This window comes from Medicago sativa, chromosome 8, assembly GCF_051527215.1.
Source record: "Medicago sativa cultivar Bolivia chromosome 8, Bolivia_mono, whole genome shotgun sequence".
Lineage (NCBI taxonomy): Eukaryota > Viridiplantae > Streptophyta > Magnoliopsida > Fabales > Fabaceae > Medicago > Medicago sativa.
The window spans coordinates 8,810,206-8,821,140 of NC_140756.1; the positions used below are offsets into that span (position 1 = coordinate 8,810,206).

The following is a 10,935-nucleotide window of genomic DNA, read 5'->3' on the forward strand; positions in this document are numbered from 1 at the left end:
TCAACATGAATTTTATTTTAATGCAAGAGTATGATGTAAATTGATTCAGGTTTTTCTATACGAATACATTATAGTGTAAATTGAATGGGAATTTTTATTTTCATAGCTATAGATAGTCAAAACCCAAGTAGAATTTTACTAGTATTCAACTGAATATGTTATAAAGGTAGCACCGAACTACGTTCTTCTAAATCCAGGTTCGTATCATAGCGTGTGGATCAATTATTATTGAGGTTAGTAGGTGTCATTGAATGACATGATTTATTCAATGCCTTCTTGTTGAGATAATTTTAGCATAAGACATATTTGCAACGTGCGAGTTTATTTGAGATTGCCGAAACAAAAAATGGTTGAGTTGTTTAGGAAGAAGGTTATGGTAGGGATTAGGTGGTTAATCACAATCATTAATTAAAGGGAAAATTACACCGACCTCCCTTAAGGTCTTTTCAAATGACAGAAACCTCCCCTCTACTTTTATAATAGATGCTTACCTCCCTTAAAGTCTTTTAAATAGATAAGCACCTCCCTTCTCAACATAACATCGTTAACTATTCCGTTAAATGTAAATCTTTTTTAAGAAGCCGATGAAGATAATCTTCATCCGGTAAACAAATGTTTCTGCCATTTGTAATCATTTCTTTTAGATTTGTTTTTCATATCCTTATTTCAAATCTCAACTATCATAGTTCACATCTTCCATTGAAGAATGATGTTCCCCTCGCAAGGTGTTTATTATTACCGTTTGACGCAATGAATCAAAGCAAATCATTAGAGGCCATGCTAAAAAAAATAAAAATAAGAGAAATGAAAATCATCATAGGCCATGGATGACGGTTGTGTACTTTGGCTGCCGATTGAAGATACAACACAATATTAATTCATATGTTGTTGAATTTATCCGATCGAATTTATAAAAACACACATGGACATCATATCCCAAAAATTGGGAATTAAAATATCCACAAATAGATTATGTAGGAGAATCATGAAACCAGGACGGAATTTATCCAATCAACATGAACAAAAAGATAGACTTATGATTTATCTCTTTTGTGTTGCTTCCATGGATGAAGGAAATATTTGGGCATTGGTTGCACAAAAGTTCAATTCATAATGAGAAGCAACATTAGTTTTTTAGTAAAGATAACTTGACTGAATTTAAACGGTGTCAAGGAGGAGAGGAGGTTAGTGTTAAATAATAAAATAGAGGGGGTGTCTTTGTCATTTAAAAAGACCGAGGGGAGGTTAGTATAATTTTCCATTAATTAAAATAAAAAATAAAGACTTTAAACTTACTCTCGGAGTAAATGGATCTATTCTCTTTGTTTATGTATTATCCCAATTTCAAAATAAGTACAAGTTTGTTACATTGAGGATGGAACAAGCCAACAAGCACGTAGTGTAGGGGATTTTGATTCCTATTACAAGTTTTTATTAAAATCTCATCGTTTGCAAACCTTAGGCCAAGGTTTTGGATACGCCATTGTTTGAGCTAAAAGAGAGGAAATAGTGGCTCAATGACGGCGGAGAGAGTGCTAAAATCGTATGTCAAATGTCTTTATATAATGTCAAATGCCATTTTTTGTGTCAAAAAGTCATTTCCTTTAGAAAAAACTTATATGAACTATGACATCTTGAATAGATCTATTACCATCTCATTCAAGGACTTTTGAATATCTAATTATACTTTCAAATTAATATCATTTTTATTACTCTCAAATTATTATTTTTAGTTTTACATTTACGATAATGAGAATAATTTGATGAAATTGTTATATTATTTTATCCATTTACAACTTCTCCTAATTTACGCGAAACAATTTACTATAACAATTTTCATGTGAGAGATGAAATATTATTTTGAATAAAGAATTCATTTGGTCTTTCGAACAATTTTCTCTCGACCAATTTAATCCCCATAAAAATAAATCTAAATTAGTTTTTAACATTTTTATGGTGAAGATAAATTAGCCACTCGATTTAAAGATTAATTAACTTCCGTAGAAAATGCGATGGACTGGATTCTATTGTTACAAAGTGGGACAAACAACCTTCAAATCAACGTCATACAAAGTGGTTAAAAAGAAGAAAATGTGTTCCGACAATTAAGATATTTTTATACCATTTATGTTTGATACTTTTGACTTTCTAGCATTTGAGATTGTTGACTTTCTACAAAGAATTATGCATTATATATTATGTCTCTTACTAATATGAATATTGTATTTAAGATAATTGATTTTGTCATAAAAAAATTTAACACTGCAACTTATTGTCCAATAATCTTTTGTCTATATATCAATTGAAATTTTATATTGACTCTATTATTTTTTAAACCCAAAGTAAGGGTGTAAAGGTCTTTTGCTATGATGAAAAGTTTCTTTCCACTTTCTTTGCAATTTTGGGCTGAAGTATTTTTATGTGGGGCCCATAAAAAAGCTATCTTTCCTTCCTCCTTCTTGTTGGAACCAAACCATGGAAGGATAGTTTTCAAAAACCTTTCTTTTCTAAGTAAGGAGTATCTTTCCTTAGACAATCAGCTGTACCAAACAATACCAAAGTATCGTTGCATTGTCTTTTGACAATCGGCAATCACATCACAATTTCACAACGGTCAACGGAAGTTTCTTACGAAAAAATGGATTGAATTTTGGAGCACGCAGCCTTTCCCATTCTATCTTCAAAACAAACGTCGGCCCCACAAACATAAACACACATTTTGAAATTTCAACGTTCTTCAAACAATGAAAACTAACCCCTCCATTCTTAACTTTTTGTTTTATTCTTAATCAATGTTCTTTTCCTTTTGTTTTGAAATTTCAACGTTCTTCAAACAATGAAAACTAACCACTCCATTCTTAACTTTTTGTTTTATTCTTAATCAATGTTCTTTTCCTTTTGTTTCGTCTTAAACAATGTGGTAGTAAGACAAAAGCGAGAAATGATAACGTGACACAAAACATGTGACACATATACGACACCATACATGTATTATACGGTTTCTTAATACTTTTTTTATATTTTTTTTCTCTCCCCTTGCCCGTAAACGCCATCTCCTTCATCTACAGTAACCCTTTTTTTTCCTTTTTTTTTTTGTGCTAGTTATGCTTCCATTGTCTTTCTCCAAAACTCTAACCGCAACAACACCACAACCGCCTCGTCCGGTGTAAATTAGGATGAAATTGTGACTCAATTGAGATGTTCCGACGATTGCGGCGGTAAATGGATTTTCGGTCTCTCACGTTCGTCGTCTCCGATCCGGTGGTTTCCCGTCGTCTCGCATCCGTTCGTCGGTGTCACTTACGTGTCCGCAGAGAATATTAATGGAAGGCGAGTGTTGCGGGGAGGACTACGGCGAGAAGATGAGAAGAATGGTGGTTATGATGGAGGGTGCGGTGAGGACAACGGTGGTTGTGACCGACGAGGACGGCGGTGGTTAGAACGAAGGGTGTGGTGATGAAAATACATGGTGACGGCACTTGCGGGGACGAAGGAGAGGTTGTCGGGAAGAGAAGAAGGAAAAAGGCGAGAGAAAAGGAAAAAAAGGGAGTAGAATTACCAAATTACCCCTTCGGTTCACGCCAAAATTCTCGTTTTACTCATGGTGTTGTATTTGTGTCTAAAATTGTGTGTTTAGTTATCATTTCTCATTACATAAGCTCATTCGACATTAAGAGTGCATGTGACCTTGGGATAAAATTTTAAATTAGAACTAAGATGCTACATCTTTATATTGTTTATATTTGGCTAAATTGATCCGCCGGTCCCTTAACTTAATTCTTTTATTCATTTTAGTCCCATAAGTTTAAAGTACGTCAAACAAGTCCTTAACTTATTTCTTTTATTCAATTTGATTCAATTTTGATATTTTTTTATCCCCTAAAAAAAGAGACCGTTGGATTACGAAGGTCTATGAGATTTTACGGTGTATCACCAGCACCTAATTTTTTACTTTCTTCTTCTTCTTCCATCATCTACACCACCTTCTGCGTTCTTTTCCTCCTCTAAACACCACCTTCTCTCCAAATTTTCAACCAGTTCAAATCATCACATACCAAAATTAAAACCAGCATTCCCATCATCTCATTGTCCTCTACAAAAGCCACAAATTTATTTGAAGATCCAAGAGGTTCAAATTTTGAGTGTTTCATTTCTCAAGAATTTTCCCAGCATCTCTTGTAAAACGAAATTGATCTTCATCTTTCTTTTAATTACAGGAAAAAAAACGACCAAAGAGATCTTGCTAGAAATTGGCTCTATGTCGTCGTGGTTTGTTTTACCTTCATTGTCCCTCTCCAAAAATTCTTATATTGTTATTGATGTAGCTTACTGTTTTGAGTGTTTGTTTGAGCGAAATTCTTATACTGTGTGTGGATTTAGTGGAAGCGAATTTATGGGTTTTACAGGAAGATAAATCTTTGTTGTTTTTGTGAACAAACAAGAATAATCCATATTTTAGATGGAAATTGAACAAGAAACTCTGTTGATGTTGTTGTGATTTTCCAGAAATTAATCTGAAAGAAGGGAGAAGGATGTTGTGCGTAATTAGGCACCTCAGATCTGAGGAAATCAATCTGAGGTATGGTGGTTGAGATCCGAGTGGAAGAAGGATGTTGGTGGTTGTGTGTGAGTTGGTCGGAGAAGAAGGATGTAGTGGTGGTGGTGAGAACGACGATGGTGATTGCTAAGGACGGTGAGATCGGAGAGCCATGGTGGTGGGGAAACGACGTGGTGGCGTGGTGGTGGTGAGGAGATTTGGTGGGATGCCACGCTGGTGGCCATAGGCCGACGAGTGGGACGCCGGTGAACTCGGGTTAGTGAGATTTGCAGAGGAGGGAGAGTTAGGTTAGTGAGAGCTGCCCAAAAAACATGAGAGGTGTTTGATTTTTTGAACCTGTGACAAGTTTATTGTTTTGAAAAGAATGTATTTTTCTTCTTTTGATTTTGGGATGGTTCTGGTGGAGTGATTGGAGGGTGTTGATGATGATAGATGAAGATGACAATTGTCATACCCCAATTTTTGACATAAGATCTTGCATTCATACACGTACACGCGACCTTTGACTCGATTAGTCTCGACTTTTCAGAGAAAAATTCAGCAGAAAAGTATCTTAAAGTACTCACGTTTGGTTGAAATGGTCATCTTCTTACTTTATTTTTATTATTAGTTTCTTATTTTTTTATCTTTAGTTTATTTTTATTATTTCCATCTTTTATTTAATTTTATAATTTTTATTTTTATTTTCAATTTTTATTTTATCTCTTAATTAGTCATTTTTTTCAAATTTTATTTTAGTCAGTTTTATTTTATTGTCCAAGTCAAAGAAAAAAAACAAAGTGTCAATAGGTCATGAAAAGTGTCCGAGGTCCAAAATTTTTGTTCAAGCACAATGCCACAATCTCAGAGTCTGCTCTTTCTTTCCTTCTCAAAACCAAAACGCGTTTCAATCATAATCACCATTCAAGTACTCTTTATTTTCATTGAACATTTTTCCTTTTTGGAAATTTTGTTCTGGCCTTAAAAGGAATTGAGAGGAACAGAAGAGGGGAGAACGAATTCACAAATCATAACCTGCAACAAACCACAAAAATATCATCAGGGACACATTCCCAGCAACACGACAACCTGCGACCAACCAACAACCAAACTCATCACCGTCGAACAATCAAAATCCGTCGGCCACCAAACCGAAACACCTTTTTTTCATCTCAATTAACCTGCAAAAATTCACACACGCATAACAGACAGAACCCAATATCATCACAAATCCCTAACCCTCATCACCATCATCGATCCAGACAAACACAAACATAGCCACAACCAGTCACGTAAACAGCCTCAATCATCCACAACGAAACCGACCCACACAATCAAACCGTAAATCCAGTCATAAAACAGTTCCAGATCGCAAAACAACACAACAGCACCACAACACATCCAAACCGATCCACAAATCCAATAAAGGTTCACCCTTTTTTTTGTCTTGTCCATATAGATAGTTTTTTTGTTATTTTATTTTATTGTAAAGAAAAAAGGAAAAAAGAAGAAGAAACGAGAACGAGAAAGAAGAAAGAAAGGTAGGAGAGAGGAGGAAGATGGGGTAATGGGGACGGTGAGGTTATATATATGGCCTAACGATTGTGTGTATGTGGGTGCATGGCCCTAGCGTGCACCCTCGCACCCTAACCCCTTTGATTTAATTGCCTGTGATGATGCTACCTTAGATCAGATCAGGACTATTGATTTGATCCTTGCACCCTACCTTATGATTGGACCTCTGCTTTATTTCTTTATTTCTTTCATGCATTTCTACTTTTTTTTAGCATTTTTTTCTTTTCTCATGCATTTTTATTAGATTAGATTTATTATTCTGCATCTTTATTAGTTATTCATGCATATTTATTTTCTTCGTCATTTATTTTTATTGCATATGAATTAGAATGTAATTAGGTCAATTGTACAAACATAAATGAGAAAAAGTGTGTGTGTGTGTGTGTGTGTGTGTGTGTGTGTGTGTGTGTGTGTGTGTGTGTGTGTGTGTGTGTTATATTTCTTTACCGCTCTTATATATATCGAAAAATATAAAAAAAAATTAGAATAGGTTAGGAGATTCTGCGGTGATCCAACGTCACTATAAAATTCTCACGTTTTTATTTTATTGCTACGTTAGTTTATTTTTTAGCTTTTTTAATTATTATTCAAAAACAACAAAAACATTCACATAATCAAAAATCACAAAAAATATTTTCATAATAAACCTTGATTTCTCAATCAAGTGAGCGTTCTTTTTATTTTCTTTCTTAATCAAATTTCAAATCAATTTTAATCATACTTTGAGTCATTTTTCTTTCAATATAAAAAACACAAACAAATTCTTTTTGCCACTTGGTTTTTCTCTTTAAAACTTTTTCAAAACTAATAAAAAACACATAACCAATCAAACGTCATTTTCTTAACCCCGAACTACGAGGTTTTGATCCCTCACGGGTACGTAGGCGAGAGGACACTCGTCCTTCCAAATCAATAAAATGTAGATAATTAGGTCTTCCTTTTCTAATCATTTCAAAGTTTCATTTTTTTTTTTTTAAAAAAGCAAGCGTGTTTATAGCACGAAAAGTTAAATAAAATCAAGAGGTTCTCGTAGAGTACTACGAATATTTAGGGTGCTAATACCTTCCCTAAATATAACCAACCCCGGACCCCCCAATATAAATAAATTTTTTTCAAAGTCGTGGAATAAAAAGTGAGTCAAAAGCTAATCAAATAGCCTTGACCTCCGAAAAATGACGCGACAACAATGATGATGGTGTAGTGATTAAATAGTAGGTTTAATTATTATTTTTTTCGGGTTTTATTGATGAATATTGATGAAGGATGAATGTAGATGAAGATGAAGATGATGGAAAAAGAAGAAGAAGAAAGTAAAAAATTAGGTGTTGGTGATACACCGTAAAATCTCATAGACCTTCGTAATCCAACGATCTCTTTTTTTAGGGGATAAAAATTATCAAAATTGGATCAAATTGAATAAAAGAAATAAGTTAAGGACTTGTTTGACAGGACTTTAAACTTATGGGACTAAAATGAATAAAAGAATTAAGTTAAGGGACCGGCGGATCAATTTAACCTTTATATTTCATTGAGATAATTATTGCTATTAGTATCTTTTCTTGTTTAAAAACTTATAATAAATAGCAAATTCTATGTTGATTGTTGACTACGGTTGTGGGTGTTTGTATTAGAAAGGGGGAGAAAAGGAAAACGTGGGTGTTGGAAATGGCCGAGAAGAGAATGAGTGAGGGTACCGGACTGGGCCAGTGTGTTTTGATCAGCTTTTTTTTTATTTCTCGCTCTTCCCCTTCAATTTTTGCTCGCGCCCGGCATAATTTCTGTTATACCCCTCGTGGGGTGCATATCCTCTCCATTTGGGAGATAAATGGTCATCTCAATTTCCTTTTATAAAAATAAGACATGTGGCAATTTAAGATATCAATGGCTCACATTTATTCTTACACATATCAATTCAAAAATCTTTATTTCGAAACAAAAAGAGTAATTTCTTCATTTGCGGACCCTTCATCGCCCAAGCTTCAACAACCGTATCCTTCGCCGTCGTCACGCCGACCTTCGCCAGCTTTTGTCTACCGCTTAATCACTTGCCTCCTCGTGTTTGAGAGTCTTTCTCTGTGACTGTTTCGTTGTATCTACCATTTAAACTCTTTCACTTTTTTAAATGCTATAAATCTTTTGATCTTCCCTCTGTTTTCTTTTCTATAATATTTTGATCTTCTTCATTGACGAGTGGGTAGTTTTTTGCTTTACCATCTGTTACACCCTAATTTTGGACCTAAAAATATTTGCTCAAAACAATTTTTCATCTTTGATACGTGTCTATTTCCATTGAGATTGCCAATTTGCCATTTGTTTTACACCGACATTTTACTCGCTTCATCTCTCAATTTAGCTTTAAAAAAAAATCTTTCCAATCGTGTATTTGTCTATGTTTTCTTGCATTTCAAGTCATCCAAAATACTTTTCTTGCATTTCAAGTCATTTGAATTTGTCTCTAATCAATTGCATATTTCTCTCGCATCTTATTTCAATACTATTTGCAAAATTCATGAAAAAGGGTATTTTAGTCATTTCATGCATTCAAACTCATTTTAATCCTTGAAAATTGTTTGAGTCTTTTCAATTGGTTTGTATAAGTCCTTGTTTCAATCTCGAGGTCAAAATCCATTTCGAAATTATATTTGAAGTCACTTTGAGTCGGTTTAGCCCCTAGGGGCATTTTAGTCATTTCCGGTGTTAAAACTCTGTTTAAACTCTAAAAATTGTCTCTGAGTCTTTTAATTTGCTTGTATAAACTCTTACTTTAATTCCCTGTTGAAAACCATTTTAAAATTGCATACGAGTCATTTTGAGTCATTTTAGTCCCTAGGGGCATTTTGGTCATTTCACACAAAATTTTGACAGAGAGAGAGGTTACTTTGAAGTACCTCATTTAAGTAATTGGTTCGTTTTAGTCCATTTTGTGTTTTTTATTGGTTTCACTTTACGTTATTTTCCATTTATCAATTTTAATTCAATTTTATTTTTTAATTTTCATTTTAGTCCTTCAAATTTCTAAAAATTGCACCTTAGTCTTTTTGTTTCTTTTTATTTCTTGTAAAGTTTTTTTTTCATTTAGATTTTAGTCCTTTTAGGTCAAACTTTTATTTTTAAGTCCTTTTACGCAATTAAGTCCTCCAGTCTTAAAATTTTGCGCCTAGTCCTTTTTTTCAAATTGCGATTAGTCCTCCAGATTCCCGAAATTGCAAAAAAGTCCCTAAAGTTCCAAACTCGGCAAGGCCGAAGCCAACCAAGTTCAAATCCACATGTCAGCTCACTATTGGTCCAACATCACACTTGTCGGCTATAAATACGACACAAAGGTCAACAATTCCAATAATCAAGTGCCAAATCATCACAAACACCGTTCCACAATTCTCTCTCCAGAATCAAAGATCAAAATCGTAACCGTTTTTCCAGATTCATCAAGAACACCAAGAACATTCATCAAACCCTAACTTTCCAAAGTAACGAAAATTTCAATCGATTGCAATGAATTCAAAGCAGCTTCTCAAAAATTCACCGAAGAATCTTCATCATCGAACTCTTGTTTCGCAATTCGAAGCTCAAATTCATCACCTAAGTGACAAATATGAACGATCACGAAGCGAAGCTTCGAGAGCGAGAAGAAGAGGATCGAAGCGAATCACATCGGTGAAGAAGAAGAAGAGGATAACCGATTTATTTTCGGTTCAAGAACTTACCGAAGCCTTCGCAAGGATCCGTTTGTTCGAATCTCCCACTCAAATCCAGTAAACATACAAATCCTTCTCGTTTTTACTCTAAATCATCATCGAAGGTTCGTAGTTGAAAATAAACGGTGAATCAAAGTGAAAACCTTGAAAAGATTTGAAAAAGGATTGAAACCGAAACCTTAAAATGTAAATCCATGAAGATTCACCGTTTATTTGCAAAATCGAGTTCAAATCCATAATCGGCCGTAGAAAATAGGTCGGATTAGGGTTTAGTTTCAAGAAAGTTTCGAAAAGATTCAAAAACCAAAAACCGTAAAGATTAATTTCCGATCTACATAGATCTAGGCTTCTTTTGCGATTTACGGTGTTTGATTCGTGTTTAGATTGAAAAATAAACAGTGAAAAGCTTTAGATCTTAGAGTTTTGGTGAGTTTGAGTGACGGTTAGGTTTCCGGCATCGGAATCTTCACCGAAGGCGGTGAAACCCGCCGGAGAAGATGACCGAAGTCTAGAGAGAAGGGAGAGAAGTTTGCAACGTAGAGAGAGAAAGGGAAGTGAAGAATGAATGTTAGACCGGTCCTCATGCTTTTATAGGGGAGTGAATCGAACCGGTTCATCCGAACCAATCCGGTTCATCACCAAACCCTTGCCTTACCCCTTTTCCACCGTCGGATCAATTTTGTGATGATGTGTACGCTTGAGACCGTTTGTTTAGGTGTACCCGAACCTAGTTACCATGCGCTATGCACTCTCGGCCCTCGGATCTAGGGTTTTGATGGACTTGGATCAATCCAACGCCTCCGAGGCATTTGGATAGTCCAAGATCCATCCGTAATTTTGGACTTGGGCCTAGTTTCCTTGTGTTGGAATAAGCCCTAATAGCCAATCTATGTCGATTGGATTTGGCTTTGTATCATGATATTGATATAAGTATATATTGTGAATATATAATAATAAGGCATTTCTTTATTGATTTTGTTTTGTTTCAAAATAATAAAGTCCCTAGAATAGTTAGTCTGTTTTATGGAACATTAAGTATAACTTAATTGTGAGACCCCATTAAACATAAGGACACTATTCTTAAAGTATCCGTAGTCGAAGCTTTATTGAGAAGTGGGATATCATTAA

The 10,935-nt window shown here is 34.7% G+C and overlaps 1 long non-coding RNA gene across 1 annotated transcript; it reads left to right on the top strand.

Moving 5' to 3' along the window:
* Positions 1-3,990: 3,990 nt before the first annotated feature.
* Positions 3,991-6,053, top strand: LOC146896700 (uncharacterized). Its single transcript, XR_015022835.1, has 2 exons — positions 3,991-4,129; positions 4,218-6,053. It is a non-coding gene; the product is annotated as an uncharacterized LOC146896700 (long non-coding RNA).
* Positions 6,054-10,935: the final 4,882 nt, after the last annotated feature.